General features: G+C 43.8%; 1 protein-coding gene across 4 annotated transcripts in view; it reads right to left on the reverse strand.

Moving 5' to 3' along the window:
* ZNF407 (zinc finger protein 407) overlaps positions 1-11,360 on the reverse strand; it is a 482,381-nt gene extending 471,021 nt beyond the window's left edge. For 2 of the 4 annotated variants that reach the window (XR_010323432.1, XM_064294400.1), the window contains exon 1: positions 11,089-11,358. The gene's annotated coding sequence lies outside the window, so the exon portion shown is untranslated. Of the gene's footprint in view, positions 1-11,088 lie in introns of all 4 variants that reach the window. The other 2 variants (XM_003406691.4, XM_064294401.1) reach the window with 2 other exon arrangements.
* Between the last annotated feature and the right edge of the window lie 1,343 nt (positions 11,361-12,703).

Here is a 12,703-nt window from a genome sequence, read left to right on the forward strand (position 1 = left end):
ACTCATAGAGAGAGTTTGATTAAGAAAGCCCAGGGTGGGGGCAAAAAGCCCTCGATTTTAAGAGCTCCCTGGGTTGATTTGGGAGCCACTAAAGGCAAAGCCCTGGTGATGCAGTGGTTAAGAGCTCAGCTGCTAACCAAAAGGTCAGCAGTTCGAATCCACCAGCTGCTGCTTGGAAACCCTATGGGGCAGTTCTACTCTGTTCTATAGGGTGGCTATAAATTGGAATCGACTCAACGGCAATGGGGTTTGGGTTTTTTTGGTTTGGGCTAAATTCCCTCCTAACTCTTCAAAAAAATTAATAGTTTCTGGCATACAGCTGAAGTAGGGAGGAGGAGACAAAAGGAAAAGGGGAAGGGAAGGGTGAATCAGGACACACAGGGGCTATCACACAGGGATTCCAAAAACGTTGGTCCACATCATAATTTGTACACAAAATGATTCTCAATGTCACTTGCAGCAAATGCCACCCCAACCTACCATCCTGAAATCCTAGGACGTTACACTGAAGTAAGTAAACTACTGCCCACGTGGAAATCCAGATTTGGGGTCCAGAAGATTCTTAACGAAAACCATTTGATCTCATTTTATGAAAGGCTGTAATTTCTACTCCCTTCCCTGAATGATCTAAATTTTCTAAGCTATTTTTAAAAGTACATTACCACCTAGGTTTAAATTCCAAGGGTTTTATAATTGTATTTTAAATTAACATAGTCCTTTAACTGCTATTCTTCTTTCTATAATAATTGATTCAATAATGATATATCAAATTCTGATCCATAATTCACCATCAGCAGAAATTCCAAATGAATTTTACACTTTGAAAGAAGTAGTGTGTTGCCTGTTCTAGGTTTAAAACACAAAGTTTTGGCTAAATCTAATAATCCACTAAATAACTGAATAACTATATTTAATAACTGCAAAGCATGCTGGGCTATGGTTACATTTGGTGATTGGACCCCAGCTGTACTCAAGAATGCTATTTCCCTAGTAGGATTATTATTACCTTATCAATTGTTTGCTTTTTAAAAGGAAGGGAATAAGAGAGAAATACAAAAGAGAATAAGAGAGAATACAAACACCAAACACATTGAAAAGTACTGAACTAAGCCTGAGATTAGAGCTTCAGCTAGAAGAGCTAAAGGACCTAAAATCTGTTTTAAGAAGCGTATGTTCGACATTGGCCAATAAGGGATCTCCTGCCATCACTACAACTGTCTGAAACACAGACATCACTGCCAACGGGTGGGCCGTCACGGGCTGTCCACTTCTTCGTCGGGCCTGACTCTGCTAGAGAGTGGCAATTATGTAATTACAACGCTTGGCAACTCTTGCGGTTTAGACCATTTCAACACTCAGTATCACAGAGAACTTGTTGCTGGTTTCCAGAGTCGCCTCTGACTCGTAGCGAGCTTATGAATAACAGAATGAAAATGCTGCCCATCTTCATGACTGCTGGTATGTTTGGGTCCACAGTTGAGGACACATAAAAGTAACAGTACTGTTTTGTTCCATAGGGCATGAAAGTGGACTTAGGGTTCTAGAGCCATAATTTTATTTCATACATTTAAAGGAGTGATGGTAATACCAGGATGGATTAAAACAAGGCTCACATTACAAGCAATATTGTAAAAAAAAAAAAAAAAAAGTTGCCAGAATATGGGATATGACAAAATTACTAAAGGTTAGAAAAAAATAAGCAAAAGTAGATACTACCACTTTCTAATGAACTCGCAGACTCACTCCTTAGAAGTCATTTAGGCTCAACAAACTGAAAACAAAATGCAATTGTTTTTTCTGCTTTAGAGGCTTGCCATACCCTAGAATGATAAAGCTGTGTATGCTTTAACTTCGAAAATGCTGGTGGGGGCAGGGGGTGCACCCTTTACCAGTCTCCTTCCACACTCCCATTCCGATTTTGACTTTTACTTTGGTTTTCTGAACTCCAACTCTCTCAGACATAATTCCTTTTTCTCTACGATTGTCTCCTTCCTCTGCCCTTCACTGATACAGTGATTGCAGTAACTGCTACACAATCCTATGACCAGGGGTGAGTTTCCTGCTCTGCAAGCAGGGCCAGTACTAGCACCTTCCCTCCAGGCTCCCAGGTCCGTGCCAGCAACACACTCAGACCCATGCCTGGCACACAGTGAGTGTTCAATACTGAAAAACCAAACCCAGTGCCGTTCAGTCGATTCCGACTCATAATGACCCTATAGGACAGAGTAGAACTGCCCCATAGATTTTCCAAGGAGCGCCTGGCAGAATCGAACTGCCAGCCCTTTGGTTAGCAACCGTAGCACTTAACCACTATGCCACCAGGGTTTCCGAGCACTCAGTAAGTACTAACAATCATTTCATCCAAACCAATCTCCGTCTGGTGACAGCTCTACTTTCCAAGTGCTTGTAACAGCTTACGGGCTGAAGACTGAGCCACATCACCATCCTCCAAGTTCACGTCTTCACCACCATCAACCCAATTTACATCTTTTTCATACAACTGAATAGTCCCTGTGTATAGACTTTGCTAGAAGAAAAAACACAAATGTTTGTTTTTTAAGTATTTAGTAGATACAAAAATGTTTAACATGTGTAAGGTACTGGGCAGAACAAAACAATCCCCTGAGCACAGATCACAGGGAACAAACCATTACCCGTGAAGTCCCTCCACATCCCCACCCACCTTTCCTCTCCATGCAAAGCTATCCCCTAACATGAATTTTGTGCTTGTCATTTACCAACTTTTCCTTATTGCTTTACTATATCTGTATCCCTAACAGTGTGTGACTTTGTTTTGTAGGCTTTTAAACTTAAAAAGGAAAAATACTATATACATTCCTATAAACATTCTTCTACAAGGAGCTTTTTTTTTTTTCTTCTCAAGATTATGTTCTGATAGTTATCCGCAGTGGCGCCTGTAGCGAAAATGCAATTAATTTATCCATTCTTCTGTAATGGATGTTAGGGTTGTTTCCAGTTTTTTCCTTTTACAAACAGTGTGACTAGGGGCACTCTTATACATGTCTACTGGCACTCATGTACATGAGTTTCTCTAGGGCAAAACCAAAAAACCAAACCCATTGCCATCGGGTTGACTCTGACTCATAGCAACCCTATAGAACAGAGGAGAACTGCCCCACAGGGTGCCCAAGGCTGCGTTTCCTACAGAAACAGGCTGCCACATCTTTCTCCTGCGGAGCGGCCAGTGGATTTGAACTGCCAACCTTTTAATTCGCAGCAGAGTACTTAACCACTGCACCACCAGAGCTCCTTTTCTCTAGGGCAGTGGCTTTCAAATTTTAGCGTGCATCAATTCACCTGAGCTTGTTAAGACAGAGAACCAGTCGCTCCTCGGTAGACTCCGACTCGTGGCACCCCCACATATGTCAGAGGAGAATTGTGTCCCATAGGGTTCTAAATGGCTGGCTTTTTGGGAGTACATTGCCAGGTGTTTCTTCCAGTGTGCCTCTGGGTTGGCTTGAACTTCCAATCTTTCAGTTAGCAGCCGAGCACTTAACCATTTACACCACCCTGTAAATCAAAAGGCCTGACTTCTAATCCTTGTTCTGCCGCTGTGATGGTTAAGACTGCATGTCAACTTGGCTCGGCCATGATTCTCAGTGTTTATATGTGATTACTCCCATGACCGAATCTGCTGTGAGTAGCCAATCAGTTGCAAGGTGGTTTCCTTGGAGGTGTGCCCTCCATTCGAATATAAGCAGACCTTCTGGCTTTTTGCTCATTCTGGATACTGTGGCTGCCACCTATTAGTCTGACCTCTGGTTCTTGGGACTTGAGCTACCAACTTATCTACAGACCTTGGGATTCATCAATCTTCACAGCCTGGAAACAGGAGCCCTGCTCGTCCACCTGCAAATCTTGGGTTTGCCAGCCCCTGCAGCTATGTGAGTTGAGAGAAGCCTCTATCCTGATCCACGGACTTGGGACGTTCCAGCCTCTACAAGGGCATGAACAGTTTCCTTGATATAAATCTCTCTCTATATATACATATTTATACAATTTACTGGTTTTGTTTCTGTAGAGAACTCAGCCTAAGACAACCACTAATTGCTGAGACTGATTAATTACTTACCTTCTGTGGGACTCAGCCTCCATCTCTGACAATGACGGAGGTTACGTAAACAATTATCCCAATCCTTACAGGTGTTAAAATTTGCTAACTCTTGATACTGATCCCTATAAGGCCTGAAAATGGAAAAAGCACCACTAGTGTTTCATCAAGGAACCCTGATAGCACAATGGTTAAGCGCTCAGCTGCCAACTAAAACGTCTGTGGTTTGAACTCACCCAGCAGTTCTGCAGAAAAACCTGGCAATCTGTTTCCATAAAGATTACAGCCCAGAAAACTCTATGGAGCAGTTGTACTCTGTCACATGGGGTCACTATGAGTCAGAATGTATCTGAGGGCACCCGACAACAACTGTATTTCATCAGATATTTCTTTTTTGTCAAAATGAAACAATTAAAATTTCATCTACTGATCCAAAATAACTTATTATGTGAAATAAAACTGCATCTACTTTGGCACCCAGATTGGAAAGGAAGAAGTAAAACTATACCTATTCACAGATGATATCATCCTATACATAGAGAACCCCAAAGATGCCATCTTAAGAAAACTACTGGAACTAACAGAAAGATGAAGCAGAGTAGCAGGATACGAGATCAACATACAAAATCAGTTGCATTCCTATACACCAACAAAGAAAACTTCGAAAAGGAAATTAAGAAAACTGTACCATTTATAATAGCCCCTAAAAAGGTAAAATACTGAAGAATAAATCTAACCAGGGACGTAAAATGCCTATACAAAGAAAACGACAGAACACCATCATAAGAAACCAAAAGAGACCTACATAAACAGAAAAACACACCATGCTCATGGATAGGAAGACTCAACGTTGTGAAAATGTCAATTCCAGCCAAAGTGATCTACAGATATAATGCAATCCCGATCCAAATACCAATAGCATTCTTTAACGAGATGTAAAAACTAATCACCAACTTTATATGGAAAGGAAAGCAGCCCTGGATAAGTAAAGCATTACTGAAAAAAAGGAACAAAGTAGGAGGCCTCACACTACCCGATCTTAGAACCTACTATATAGCCATTGTAGTCAAAACAGCCTAGTACTGGTACAGTGACAGACACATAGACCAATGAAACATTATTGTGAACCCAGATGTAAATCCATCCATCTATGGTGAGCAGATCCTTGACAAAAGACCAAGGTCCATTAAATGGGGAAAAGGTAGTCTTTTTAAAAAATGGTGCTGGCAAACCTGGATGTACGCCTGTGGAAAAAAAAAAATGAAACAGGTCCCATACCTCACACCATACACAAAAACTAACTCAAAATGGATCAAAGACCTAAATAAATGTAAAACCTAAAATGACAAAGATCACGGAAGAAAAAATAAGAACAACGCTAGGGTCCCTAACACATGGCATAAAGAGAATACAAACCATAACTAACAATGCACAAACACCAGAAGACAAACTAGATAACTGGGAGCTCCTAAAAATTAAATACTTATACTCATCAAAAGACTTCACCAAAAGAGTAAGAAGAGAATCTACAGACTATGAAAAAAAAAAAAAAATTGGCTACAACACATCCAACAAGGGTCTAATCTCTAAAATCTACAAAACACCTCAACTCAACAAAAAGACAATCCACTTAAAAAATGGGCAAAGGATAGGAACAGACATTTCACTGAAGAACGCATTCAGGCAGCTAAAGGACATGTGAGGAAATGCTCAACATCACTGGTCACCAGAGAAATGTAAGTCAAAAGTATAATGAGATATCATCTCATCCCAGCATTATTGGCATAAATCAAAAAAAAAAAACCAACAGAAACTAATAAATGTTGGAAAGGTTGCGGGGAGACTGGAACTGTTATGCCCCGCTGTTGGGAACGTAAAATGGTACAACCATTATAGAAAATGATATGGTGCCTCCTTAAAAAGCTAGGAATAGAAATACCATACAATCCAGCAATCCCACTCCTAGGAATATACCCTAGAGAAATAAGAACCATCACATGAATAGACATATGCACACCCATGTTCATTCCAACACTACTGACAATAGCAAAAAGATGGAAACAACCTAAGTGCCCATCAACAGAAAAATCGATAAACAAATTATGGTATACATACATTCTGGAATACTACCCAATGATAAAGAACAATGATGAATCTGCAAAACATCTCACAACATGGATGAATCTGGAGGGCATTGTACTGAGTGAAATAAGTCAATCACAAAATGACAAGTATTTTATGAGACCACTATTATAAAAACCAAAAAAAAAAAAAAATCTTTGATGATTACGAGAGAGCGGAGCGGTGGGAAAGGGAAATCACTAACTAGACAGTAAAAAAAAAAAACAAGTGTTAACTTTGGTGAAGGGAAAGACAACACACAATATAGGGAAAGTCAGCACAACTTGACAAAGGCAAAGTCATAGAAGTTTCCTAGACACATCCAAACACCTTGAAGGACCGAATTACTACAGCTGAGGGCTAGGGACCATGGTATCAGGGGACACCTAGGCCAACTGGCATAACATAGTTCATAAGGAAATTGCTCCATATCCTACTTGGATGAGTAGCATCTGGGTCTTAAAAGCTTAAGAGCGGCCATCTAAGATACATCTATTGGTCCTAGCATGTTCAGAGCTAAAAAGAATGAAGAAAACCAAAGACACAAGAAAAATATTAATCCAAAAGACTCTCCCCGCCAAAAGTTGATGATGTTCTTAGGTGTGGTTATGGATTGACTGTATTCCCCAAAAATGTGTCAACTTGGTTTGGCCATGATTCCCAGTATTGTGTGACTGTCCTCCATTTTGTGATTGTAACTTTATGCTAAAGACGATTGGGGTGCGATTATAACACCCTTATCCAGGTCACATCCCTGATCCAATGTAAACAGAGTTTCTCTGGGGTGTGGCCTGCACCATCTTTTCTCTCTCAAAAGATTAAAGGAAAGGGAAGCAAGCAGATGGGGGGGGCCTCATACCACCAAGAAAGACGTTCTGAGAGCAGAGAGTGTCCTTTGGACCCAGGGTTCCTGCTCTGAAAAACTCCTAGTCCAGGGGAAGATTGACAAGAAGGACTTTCCTCCAGAGCCAACAGAGAAAGAAAGTCTTCCCCTGGAGCTGACGCCCTGAATTTGGACTTCTAGCCTACTACACTGTGAGAAAATGAATTTCTCTTTGTTAAAGCCATCTTGTGGTATTTCTGTTATAGCAGTACTAGATGGCTAAGACAGGTGCTGGCGAGTTGGTTCCGACTCATAGTGACCCTACGTACAACAGAAGGAAACACTGCCCAGTCCCGTACCATCCTCACAATCGTTACTATGTTTGAGCCGCTTGTTGCAGCCCACTGTTTCAATTCATCTCACAGAGGGTCTTTCCTCTGTTTCACTGACCCTCTAGGTTACCAGGCATGATGTCCTTCTCCAGGGGCTGCACCCTCCTGATAACATGTCCGAAGTACATGAGGTGAATGAAGTCTCGCCATCCCCACTTCTAAGGAGCATTCTGGCTTGTACTTCCTTCAAGACAGATATGTTCATTCTTCTGGCAGTCCATGGTATTCTTCGCCAACACCAAAATTCAAACGCATCAATTCTTCTTTGGTTTTCCTTATTCATTGTCTAGCTTTCACATGCATATGAAGCGACTGAAAATACCATGGCTAAGGTCAGGTGCACCTTAGTCCTCAAAGTGACATCTTTGCTTTTTAACACTTTAAAGACATCTTTTCCAGCAGATTTGTCCAAAGCAATATGTCACAAAATTCTGCGTAAATTTTCAGGGAGTTCATAGAACCAATGAAGATCATAGTGTCCAGTTAAGAACCTGTGGTCTACCTTTGCTCCTCCAGCCCAGAGACTATGAACTCCTTGCTTCTTGTGACAGTTTTAACTTAGAGCTGTATATGACTAAGGGTGGGGATTTCAGTTTTATTTGCCTGGTTAATCAATTATGTAACACATACAGTATGTCAACATATCCTCCATGATAATATCTTACTGCGCATAATAAAGCTTATTTCTTTAAAAGTTAAAAAAAAAAGTGATTTGTTTTCATAAAAATCTTAAAGTTATTATGTATTTTCTTTAAAAATATATAGAATATAATTTAATGTATTCCTGATGATTCAGGGTAATCAGTTGCTGTGCTGGGCAGAAAAACTTTATCGTCGCCAATGAGGGAACAGAACCAGTGACTAGCTGCCATCAAGTCAATTCCAATTCGTGGCGACCCCATGTGTGTCAGAGTAGAACTGTGCTCCACAGAGTTTTCAATGGCTGGTTTTTTGGAATTAGATCACCAGGCCTTTCTTCTGAGGCACCTCTGGGTGGTCTTGAACCTCTAACATTTTGGTTAGCAGTCAAAGGCATTAATCCTTTGTGCCACCCAGAGCCTCCAATGAGAAAACAAACTTCCCATTATTATACATTCAATACATGGCCTGAGTGGTATTATTATTACTGCTGTTGGATAACAGTTATACTACAGACTGACTTTGAGCAGGCTCTATACTAAGCACATTACCTACATTATCGATTAGTACACAAACTCTGTAAAATACAGCCATTGTACAGATGAAGCTTCTGAGGCTCAGAGAGGTTAAGAGACTCATCTGAAGCTACACAGCCAGCAGTCTCAAAGACAGGATTAAACTCAGGTTTGCTGATCCAAAGTCCAGGCTGTTACAGCTCATTGTAAGATTAGGCCATGGTTAGAAGAGGACCCTACTCCATGTGACTCCATGTCGTTGGGTCCTAGAAGTGGGACGTGCAATATATGTTTCTTGAATGAAATTACTTAATTTCAGTATTAGTTACTTAAAATCAGTAGCAGAGAGGAAGGAAAAGGGATACTAGCCAAGAAAGGAAAAGAAAACTCCCCGAGGAGGACACCACTGTGTTCCTAAAAACCCACATCAAGTATTGCTGAGAGTGCCTCAGTTACTGGACGACCAGAACTACACTTCATTTAATCTCCTACTCATGAGTCGACAACCTGGGATTCTTCTCACAACCCATGATAAAAACTGTCTTCTAAGAGCAGAGGGGAGACAGAAAGAGATCAAATTAGGAAAATGAGTTTTACGGAAGTCAGAGAATTCTCTAATAAAACATACCTAACTCAAATGATGTTTGGTCGAGGGTCATCGAAAACGAGGAAAACCCTTAGTGAGATGGACCAACACGATACTCACAACAATGCACTCAAAACATACCAACAACCATAATGACGAAGCTGGACTGAGCAACATTTCATTCTGTTATACATAAGACTGTCATAAATCAGAGCCCACCCGACAGCAAATGAATGTTCAGGCAGATGCCCCACCAATCAAGTGAACACCAGCTGACTTCTGAAACCTAACTCAAATACTGTGCCCTGCAAGAAGCTTTCACAACTTGCTCCCAGGCAGTCACACACCAACTTCTGTGGTCCCATACATTTATTGTAACATTTCACAAATGGCGTATTTCTTTATACATTTGTCTTCTTAACCAAATCTGGAAATCCTCTAGGGCAGTATGTTACTTATCTCCAGCTCCTAGAACTGCGTCTGGCATGAAGCAGGAACCAATGTTTGTTGAAGTGGAGCCACTTTGCTTTGCTTAAAAGGTATCAGTGGAACTCCCTGGTATCTTGCAACCTTTCTGTAAATCTAAAATTATCTCAAATTTAAACGCTTTAACCTCCCCCCACCCCAAAAAAGGCACCAGTGGCAACTATGTTGCCAGCCATATTCACACCTGCCTTCCATGTTATGCAGGCAGACACAGCAACTACTGGAGAGCCTTGCCTTGCTGCTTCTCAGACACACCAGAAGTTAGCAACCCTGCATGTGGCATTTTCGAAGAATTTGCACTGATGTAACAAACACCCGGAACTTGAGTCCTGACACTACTTTGGTCAACTTCTTCAATCTGAGTTGCAGTTTGTAAAAAAGAAGTAATAATTCCTGCTATACAAGGTTTCTATGCTAAATAAAGTATGCGGAGTACGTATCCAATATTTTCTTCTAGTAATGTTCTTTCTAATCAGTCCATGTTAGTGTCCCTCCCTAAACAGTGCTTCAACTAGAGAACACCTCACCCTAAGAAAAGTATATACTCTAACAAAGACTGTGAAGATGTAACTCAACTCATCATTAGGATTACGATTACCTATAAAAAAAAATCTTACATGTGTGTCAACAGATGCCAACCCTGCCATGATGTCCTAGTCCAGAAACTCCCCAATGAAATTAATGGTCTAGTCAAAACCCAACGCAGCCGACAGGGGTCAGCAGCTTCTGCCACCATCTCCACCAGACAGTCCAGGAGGGCAAGCGCACAGGAAGGGCTGGATGGGAGGAGGTGAATGTCTGCCGGGACACACACCCACGGCTGCAGACAGCGCTGGGGGGCGGCCCGGCTCTGCAGCCGCTTCGGGCGGACTGGACACACAGGTGGCTGCGGCCCTCGGTGTGAGGCCACGCCAGCGTCACTTAACGGACCCGAGCGCGAGTAGCGGAGGAGCGGTAAGTAAACTGGGGAGGGAAGCAGTGGCGGGCGGGCGGGCGGCCTAACAGGGCGGCTGCTGGAGACATGCTGAAACCCAGGGCCGCGTAGCCGGCTGTTTGGGTCCGGAAGACGCGCAGAAGGAACTGGTTTGGGTGCGGGAGCGAGCGAGGCGCGGGGCCGCTGTCTTCGATCTGACAGCGGCGGGCAGGGGCAGAGGTGGCACGGCGCGGCCCGGAGAGGCCGGCGTGGGCCCGCCGCGTCACGACGGGGCTCGAGAGGTGCCAGCGGCCGGCCGGCGGGCGAGGGGCGGGACGCGGGGCGCGGAGCAGGGAGCGTGGCGGCGGGCGGCGGGAGGGGCGGAGGCGGGCACGGGGGGAGGGGCGCGAGCGGGCGGCCGCGGAGCCCCGGGCGCCGCGCAGCCTGGCCCCCGCCCCGCAAGCCGCCGTCCCCAGGCCCCGTGCTGACGCCGGACGGTCCCCGCCTCCAAACCCCCCGCCCCGGCCAGAGAATAACTTACCTGTTCGCCGACGGAATCGCTCCTGCTCTCCCCTGTGACTGACTCCTCCGGCTCACCGTCTTCCCTTTGGGAGGAAGGGGAGGGACTTCCTGGTTTCCGTAGAGCGACTTCCGGCGGCTCCCCGGACTGCTCCGTCGTTGTGGACAGAATGCCGGACACCACGACCAAAAACAGGAACTCGGAATTAATTTAGTAGAACCCAGGTCTAGCTCCCTCTTTTTTGCCCCGCGTGGCCGGTGGCCCCTTTTGCCGTCTCGTTTTTAGTCAATCAGCGCTTGTCGGAAGTCTCTTGGCGAGAAACCGGAAGTCCCGCCCTCCCCAAGATGAAAACGGAATGCCGAAGAAGTCAATCTAAAAAAGAGACGAGCGTTGGGCCGCAAGGCGGCCGGCGAGGGCCTGGGAGCGCTGCCTGGGACTTCTCGGTGGTCCCAGAGCTGGTTCCCCCGGGCGGATCCCGCCTCCTTCCTACCTCCAGGCGCCCACCCCCACCCATCGCCCGCCCTCCGTGAAGAACTCCGAGGGCGGTGCCCCAGGCGCTGGGACCCTGCAGTCCCCTCGCGGACTGCTGCCCTCTGCCCGCTCACACCGTTCTCCAGGAGGTTCCTGTCGCTCCTAAAACTCTGACTTAAAGGAATGAGATTTCTCTGCAGTGCGCATCTCCAGATGATGAGAAAATCCCTTGACTGACTCCAAAGTGGAATCCTAGGAGTCAGAGACGGCAGGAAACCAACCGTTGAGCTCTAGTACCAAAGAGGAGGCAAGACAGATGTGGGTTTTCCCTTTGGGCACGGATTCATATGGCAGTAAAAGGTGAAAGTACTTTGGGTGTTTAAAACGTTGTTGTCTGGACTGTTTTTGTAAACGTTACCTTGCATGGTACAAGGGATTGTTCAGAAGAAATAAAGCAAGACTACACGCTATAGTAGTTACAACCCCCACCCAACACTACCGCACACACAAGTCCAACCTTGAACCTCAAGTTTAGAACCTTTTCTTGGAAACGCAGAATCTTATAAGGAAAACGTGCGTTGACAAATAAATACATCATAACTTGATAAATGCTATGGTAAAGACGTGTATATATATATAGCCATCAGCAGTGATACCCTACTTGGGGTCAGAGTGTGAGGTTATGCCTTATTACAGAGTTTTGCCTTGCAGGTATAGGAAAACAATGTAATGGGATGTTGCACAATCAAGGATTGTGTTTAGAAAGATAATTCTAAGAAAATGAGACTAGAAATAGTGGTCTGAAGATAGATAGGCTTTCTAACCCAAATCATCTCTCAAGGCCCATTCCAGCTCAATTCTACTTAAAATACTTCTAGGTGATGACCCCCTACATTTTTTTTTTAAGCAGGACTTTTTGTGGACGTTATCTGGTTGAACTCTCATTGCAAATTATACGTATATTATCCACAGTAGAAAAATGTGATTTAGAATACTCAGCTGTCCAAGGATCACATAGCTGGTGATGGTAGAACTCAACTTTAAACCCCAGAGTCAAGCATTTCCACTCTGTCTTGCTGACTTGGTTTAGTACTAACTAACAGTTCTAGAGAAAGACATGGAAAACAGTTCCTCAGAACAGGTGGTGGAACAGCCTGTGAACAGT

The sequence above is a fragment of the Loxodonta africana genome, chromosome 11 (genome assembly GCF_030014295.1).
Source record: "Loxodonta africana isolate mLoxAfr1 chromosome 11, mLoxAfr1.hap2, whole genome shotgun sequence".
Taxonomy (NCBI): domain Eukaryota; kingdom Metazoa; phylum Chordata; class Mammalia; order Proboscidea; family Elephantidae; genus Loxodonta; species Loxodonta africana.